Source organism: Palaemon carinicauda, chromosome 38 (genome assembly GCF_036898095.1).
Source record: "Palaemon carinicauda isolate YSFRI2023 chromosome 38, ASM3689809v2, whole genome shotgun sequence".
Lineage (NCBI taxonomy): Eukaryota > Metazoa > Arthropoda > Malacostraca > Decapoda > Palaemonidae > Palaemon > Palaemon carinicauda.
In genome coordinates this window covers 46,497,959-46,505,458 of record NC_090762.1, presented here as the reverse complement: position 1 = coordinate 46,505,458, position 7,500 = coordinate 46,497,959, and the positions used below count along the sequence as shown (strand labels likewise).

Here is a 7,500-nt window from a genome sequence, read left to right as displayed (position 1 = left end):
TCCATCAGCGGACAGGTATAATTACTTCAACATTTAATTACTGAACTCTTACGCTGGGGTTGTGAGGGGGCGGGGGGGTTCTTGTCTGTTTTTCGACCAGCCAGGCAAAAGTGGTTTTCTGCATATTTGCTCTTTGAGACGACGACAAGCCGGGCCCACTCGTTGTCAGTGAATTTGAGGAAAATCAGTTATTCAACTGAGAATTTCAGCCTTATTTATTAAATATAACATGAGCACTTCATTATTGTAAGGATAATAAATTAATTTTGTTTTGCATGTATTAAATTTTTAGTTAACGAGTGATGAGTAGTTTTACGTAGAAATTATCGTCGGCAATACCATTTTGATTAAACAAAACTGGTTATTAATGATCCATATGATTGCATTAAGTGTCAACACTATCTTTAATACTTTGTGAAATGGGGATACTGGATTCAAAGCGTTATTATAACACTGTAATGTATATTATTTAGAATTATGTCAATTTTGTGGTCGTGATGAATAATGTTTTTAGAAAGTTTGCTACTAGATATGAAAGTATTTTCTTTGTAAGAAAATGTGTTTTAACTGATCTACAATAATGAACAGCAAAAATATATTGACTTTGCAGAGGGTGTTTATAAAGGATCAGTGCTTCTGTTGAGTTTTAACCCTGAAAGACTTTGTTCAAATGTTATAACAATTATAATTTTAATCTAACGCCGTACAAATGAATTGAATGGTCGCATTTGGTAATGTGGTACAAAACTAATCAAAAGTGTTCGTAAAATTATTAGGTCCACAACTTGGGAATATAGGCAGTGACACCATGCGATAGTGTTCATCTTCATCTGAAATTACTGTTTAGAAACGGAATTCCAAAGTACGTCTTTGTTAAATCCACGGTCCTTGGTTAAATCATGGTTGTGGCGTAGACAAATCTTGGTTAAGTTGCTCTTGCTCATCTTGTAGTAATCGTTGATTTTATTGAAAAAAAAAGTCATAAATTGTCTTGTCTATAATAATCCTTTTGTTTGTGTTTGTCAGGTTGAAGTCTAACAGGTAATGGGGACTGTAAATGGCCTCTTATATGGTTTGGCAAATACGTGAACTTAAATTCTTTCGTTTTGGTTTTGAAACTGAGGTATGATTTTGTTTAGGATTTATCCATGCATTATTTGTATGAGATAGTTATTATCATTTTACATACGCTGATTCCAGAATTGTAGTAGGTTAGGAGGAATTTCTTGCTGCATTTCCTATTGGTTTGTATCTGGGTATTGGGGGTTGCAGGGGGGGGGGGATAAGTAATGTATGACCCCTAACAGGTGAAGATGAGGTCACACTGTGATGGTTAATTAGGATTCGTGTTCTTAAATATCCAAATTCATACCAGAGTCGAGTAATTTCCTTCCTTTAACATCGAATTAAAAGTAAACAAGGAGAGTTTTTTAATTTCTTGTTAAGCTCGACCTTTTTCCACTTTCGTATCTTAACGCAAACTGTCGTCAGATATATGAAGGAAATAAGATATGTTATATCTTCATTCAAATGAGTTCAATTGTAGTGACAGTGATTACTAGTTCAGCTCATAAAAGAGACAAGACCAGGTTTAGTTACTGAGGTATAAAGGAATTTTCGTGTTCGCCTTATCATATCTTGAGCACAAATTGTCGTTAAATATATTAAGGAATTATAATTTGCCCTACCCACGTCCAAGTGAGTTCAATTGAATAACAGTGTTTACTAATTCAGCTCATATAAGAGACAAGACTAGGTTTGATTTCTGAGGTATAAAGCAACTCTTGTGTTCACCTTATCATATCTTAAGCACAAATTGTCGTTAAATATATTAAGGAAATATAATTTGCCCTTCTCACGTCCAAGTGATTTTAATTGAAATAACAGATTTTACTAATTCAAGACCAAAGTTGATTTCTGATGGGTAAAAATCTTAGAGAAACCATTGGAGGGAATGGAATTTTGACTTTCGTTTTATCTATTGCTTTTGAAAGTTAAAGGATATCGTGTATCGGGAAGAGAAATAGTATTGGTGAATTGTGTTGTTCATAGGACAAGGAAAAGTAAGGGCAGAGCCATTTGGTAAATGTATACGTGTTTTGGGAAGTAGATTTCGCAAACAAAATCATTAGACCTCTTGAACCTTCATTGCAGCTTCATCCAATGATTCAATGATTCAGTCTTTTTCCGGAATAGAAGCAATCCTAGATTCGAATTCCAATGACTTAAATATCTTCGTGAATTCATTTAGTTTTCGGTCAACGATCCCCTGCAAATGTTCAAAGACAAGTTGATCATGCAAAACATACAATTTAGCTCATCAAATTCTAACTTCTCCCTTAGTTTTTAAAGATTTAGCATTGAAATTTGGTATATATCTTAGAAAGACATTATAAAACAATCAAATGTTGCCATTTTTTCCAATTTTTTTTTTTCATATTTTTCTCCTAGGTCTCAAACGGGAAGTAAATCATAGATAAATCATTACATTATGATAAAGTGAATCACCCAATTTCTGACCCTATGATTAACACCGTTTTTTTTTTTTTTTTTTTTTTTTTTTTTTCCTTTTTTTCTTTTTTTTTTCTTTTTTTTTTTTTTGCAATCTGTACAAAAGATTTGCAGTAGAAAAATGCAAATCTAGATTTAGAATCCGGATCCGGATGATCTCCACACCTTAATGGGATCGTCTTTGAACTAGAATTGGCGAAAATTTCGTCAAAATCGGCCTAGTATATAATTTTGACGTAATCCTGTCCACAGGCACAGGAAAAATTCAAATCCGGATCTGGAATCCTGATCAGATCCAAAATTGTTGCTGTCATTGATGAACCAAGGATGGTCAGGTTGCGAACACTATTAGAAACTATCGAGTTTGAACGGGACTCGATCTTCCGTCCTGCAGAACTTCAGGCGGGGACGTTTTCAATAGGCCACCAGCCCACCACAATCTATCTTAATTATTTTTTTTCCTACCACCTTAACCTCCAGCTTTATTTTCATTTACTTTTAGTTGCTCGTCATCCATTCCATAACATTAGTAAGGACTTATTTTAAAATCTCAGTTGTATCATCAGTGTCATTTATCGAAAAGTAAAATTATGTATCACCCATTAAGAGCTTGCACTTCATTCCACGTCTCTACAATAGCTTCTGTTAACCCGAGAATAGTTGCAGATGGTTTCAAGTTATTGGAGACAAGATATACTGTAGGTTTAGAGCTTTCAAATATGCTACCCCGAGACGATATAACAAGCTCCCACTATACATTAGAAAGAATGAAGATATTAAGGCTTCCAAGAGGAAAGGAAAGCCTCTTCTGTTTTTTTAAGTATTGGAGAATTAACGCGTAATACACTCTTAAATACTAAAGAATGTATACGACAAATTGTTCTTGCATGTCCTGTAGTGACTAGGGTTTTTCTTTGTGTTATAGGACCAAGAAAAAAATACCTTTAATTAAGTGAGTAAATAAGTAAGTAATCTTTTAGATACTCAAAAGCATCATCCCCCATAACAATGGGTCGTAAATCATCGAGAAGTAAATCATTCATAACTGTCAAAAGCAGCACCAAGATCAAGTTAAATCAGGATGCCAAATTTGTATTCATCCAATATTGCCAGTAAATCATATCTACAATAGGGCCTGTAGTTGTCTCCGTAGAATGAAATTTTCTGTATGTTGGCTGGTTAACCGGCAATGTTTCGATTTTTCACAATAGACGAACTAGTAGTACAGTTGGCTTCATTAATTCCGGTACACCAAGATCATCTTAGCTTCCCGTAAAGTGTACTGGAATTAAAGAAGCCAACTGTACAAAAATTACAAGAGCATTTTCAGAACTGGTGTGGCTCTAGCCAATGTCTTAGATTCAAGATAGTTACTCATAAATAGTAGTATTTATTATTCCTGAAATGATATCTAAGAATATTATAGATATATACTCCAAGAACAAATAGTAAATTTGGTGAAAGCGCTTTTAGCTACTGTGCGCCTAGACATTATAATAAACTACCAACTGAGATGTAGGACCTAAAGGGAGCAATTAAATTTAAGAAGACACTAAAGACATTACTTTTCATAAGATCATATGATTTGGAATATGCTACAATTAAAGAATTGTAAAAGTTATAATGAAATTGTTTCGTTAGATGATTGATATGGACCCGCCCGAGAAGTGGTTCACTCGACTTCAGTGGAGGGTTGGATTTAAACCCCAAACAAGCAAACAAGCAATTGCTCTAGATATTAGCATCATATCAGTTACACATTTTTTTTTTTTTGGCCCCTTTAAAAATCCTGATGACTTCATGATTTGTTATACTATCAAATTTATTTTATCTCATTTGTGTGTCTGGTTAACACTAATCTGAATTTAAATATCCTCTAAAGATGCAACTATTGTTTTTCTATAAATTTATCAGCTAGCTCATGGTCAATATACACACCGAGAGACCATTTAGAAGACTATATAGCTTATTCATATTTGTTGCTGCTACTTCCTGGCATTGGTCGATTGTGTGCCCCTTCCACTTGCCTTCTACGTTTTTCCTAGCTCTTTCTCTTAAAATCTCTCCCACAGAAAAATAAGTTCAGTAAAATATATTCTTTATCATCAAATCCACCGAATTCAAATAAGTTTTAAACACCAATAAGTGGTTGAGTATTCTCGTACTTCTTATATCATAGGTTCGATTCTGTATCACTGAAATGTGTTTAAGCAAGATATTTATTAGGCAATTTCCAGAAATCTTGGTCAATCACATAATTTGGTTAACTTTCCCAGATATTTTCGTGTTTTGAATTAATATCAAGGAACAAGTTTTCAGGTGATTTTTTTTTTAGATAAACTGTCCAAGATTAAAGTAATGTTAGTCACTTGCCCTATCCAGAAACCCCGAAATTGCGTGCAAAATACAAATGAACGATTGGTGAAGAATTCCTTAACACTAAAATAATCTCTCTCTCTCTCTCTCTCTCTCTCTCTCTCTCTCTCTCTCTCTCTCTCTCTCTCTCTCTCTCTCTCTCTCTCTCTCTATACAAATTTTACTATGTATTCAATGACTTGATCCCATAATAAAGTATTATAATATTAATTTATTTCCTTTTTCAGTGATTGAACCTTCTTGTCAAGAACATGAGTAACAGTAACCCCTTATCTTCACGTCACAAGACTCCTGAAGGATGATCCACTGCGATAATTAAAGGTTAGTGGTTAACGAGAAAAGACAATGGTGGTTTTTGAATGCATGTGAAAACATTACATTCGAAAAGTTCTGTTTTAATTCATTGAGGTATTAAATCTTTTAAATAACATTTTAACTATAAATTTGTTTTGTGAAATTCATTGACAGTCCCAAAGTACATTAGGCTAGTCTAATATTTCTACAAATAGGGTACTCTCAATTTCTTGTAGTAATGGAAATACCGTCATCCAGACTTTTATTCTCTTTAGTACAGCTTCCTCAATAAATACTTATCACAGCATTCACATGGCCATATGCTTACATTGATTAACTTCATCTAGGATTTTTTTTTTTTTTTAACTTTTCTCCCTATTGAGAAAACTACACTCTCAATAATAACTTTCCACAGCTACAAATGACCCCTTACTTACTTTGATTAACTTTAGCCAGGTTTTTGTTACTTTTCTCGTTACCCTTTCAATGAGTACTACCTTAAACACATACCCACATACTTTCATTGTTTAAATTCATCCGTGCTTTTTTTTTCTCTTTGTTTTACAGCACTCAATAATTACTTCTCATAATATTCACATAAACCTTTATTTTCGTTTATTAACTTCATCCAAGGTTTTGTCACTTTTCTCACTTTATAACTACTCTTTCAATAAGTACTTCCCACAGCCTGCCCATGGCCCCTTAATTACGTTAATCAACTACATCCAGTCTTTTGTCCCCTTTCCCACTTTCTTACCACCCTTTTAATAATTACTTCCATCAGCATCCACATGACCCCTTAATTACATTGAATAATTTCATACAGTCTTTTACCCTTTTTTCCCACTTTCTTACTACCTTTTTATAACTACTTCCATCAACATGCGCATGGCCCATTAATTACAATGCTTAACTTGATTCAGTCTTTTGTCTCTTTTTCCACCTTCTTACTACCTTTTTTGATAACTACTACCTTCAGCATATACATAGCCCGTTAATTGCGCTGGTTAACTTCATCCAGTTTTTTGTCCCTTTTCCCACTTCCTTAATACCCTTTTAAGGATTACTTCAATCAACAAGCGCATAGCTCCTTAATTACGTTGCTTAACTTCATCCAGTCTCTTGTTCCTTTTCCCACTTTCTTACTACCTTTTTGATAACTACTACCTTCAGAATGCACATGGCCCTTTAATTTTTTCGATTAACTTCCAGTCTTTTGTCCCTTTTCCCACATTTTACTACCCTTTTAATAATTACATCCATCAGCATGCACATGGTCCCTTAATTACGTTGATTACCTACAACCAGTCTTTTGTCCCTTTACCCACATTCTTACTACACTTTTAATAATTACATCCATCGGCATGCACATGGGCCCTTAATTACGTTGATTACCTACAACCAGTCTTTTGTCCCTTTACCCACTTTCTTACTACCCTTTTAATAATTACATCCATCAGCATGCACATGGTCCCTTAATTACGTTGATTACCTACAACCAGTCTTTTGTCCCTTTACCCACATTCTTACTACACTTTTAATAATTACATCCATCGGCATGCACATGGGCCCTTAATTACGTTGATTACTTACAACCAGTCTTTTGTCCCTTTACCCACATTCTTACTACACTTTTAATAATTACATCCATCGGCATGCACATGGGCCCTTAATTACGTTGATTACCTACAACCAGTCTTTTGTCCCTTTACCCACATTCTTACTACCCTTTTAATAATTACATCCATCGGCATGCACATGGGCCCTTGATTACGTTGATTACCTACAACCAGTCTTTTGTCCCTTTACCCACATTCTTACTACACTTTTAATAATTACATCCATCGGCATGCACATGGGCCCTTGATTACGTTGATTACCTACAACCAGTCTTTTGTCCCTTTACCCACTTTCTTACTACCCTTTTAATAATTACATCCATCGGCCTGCACATGGCCCCTTAATTACGTTGATTACTTACAACCAGTCTTTTGTCCCTTTACCCACTTTCTTACTACCTTTTTAATAATTACTTCCATCAGCATGCATATGGCCTCTTAATTATGTTGATTAACTTCATCCAGTCTTTTGTCCCTTCTGCGTCTTTTTTACTGCCATTTTAATTACTTCCAGCAGCATGCACATGGCCCCTTTATTACGTTCATTAACGTCATCCAGTCCTTTGTCCCCTTTCTCACTTTCTTACAACCTTTTAAAAATTACTTCCATCACCAAGCACAGGGCCCGTGGTTCAGTGATGATTGTAGACGTGCTTATTTGGAGAAGCAGGAGGCCTATCACCTTTGGAATGGTAACAAA

The 7,500-nt window shown here is 34.7% G+C and overlaps 1 long non-coding RNA gene across 1 annotated transcript in view; it reads left to right on the top strand.

Annotated features, from left to right (window-relative positions):
• The window catches only part of LOC137630160 (uncharacterized), a 34,887-nt gene that overhangs the window by 4,764 nt on the left and 22,623 nt on the right, over positions 1-7,500 (top strand). The window contains exon 2 of the long non-coding RNA XR_011041684.1: positions 5,115-5,208. This is a non-coding gene — a long non-coding RNA (uncharacterized lncRNA). The remainder of the gene's footprint in view (positions 1-5,114; positions 5,209-7,500) is intronic.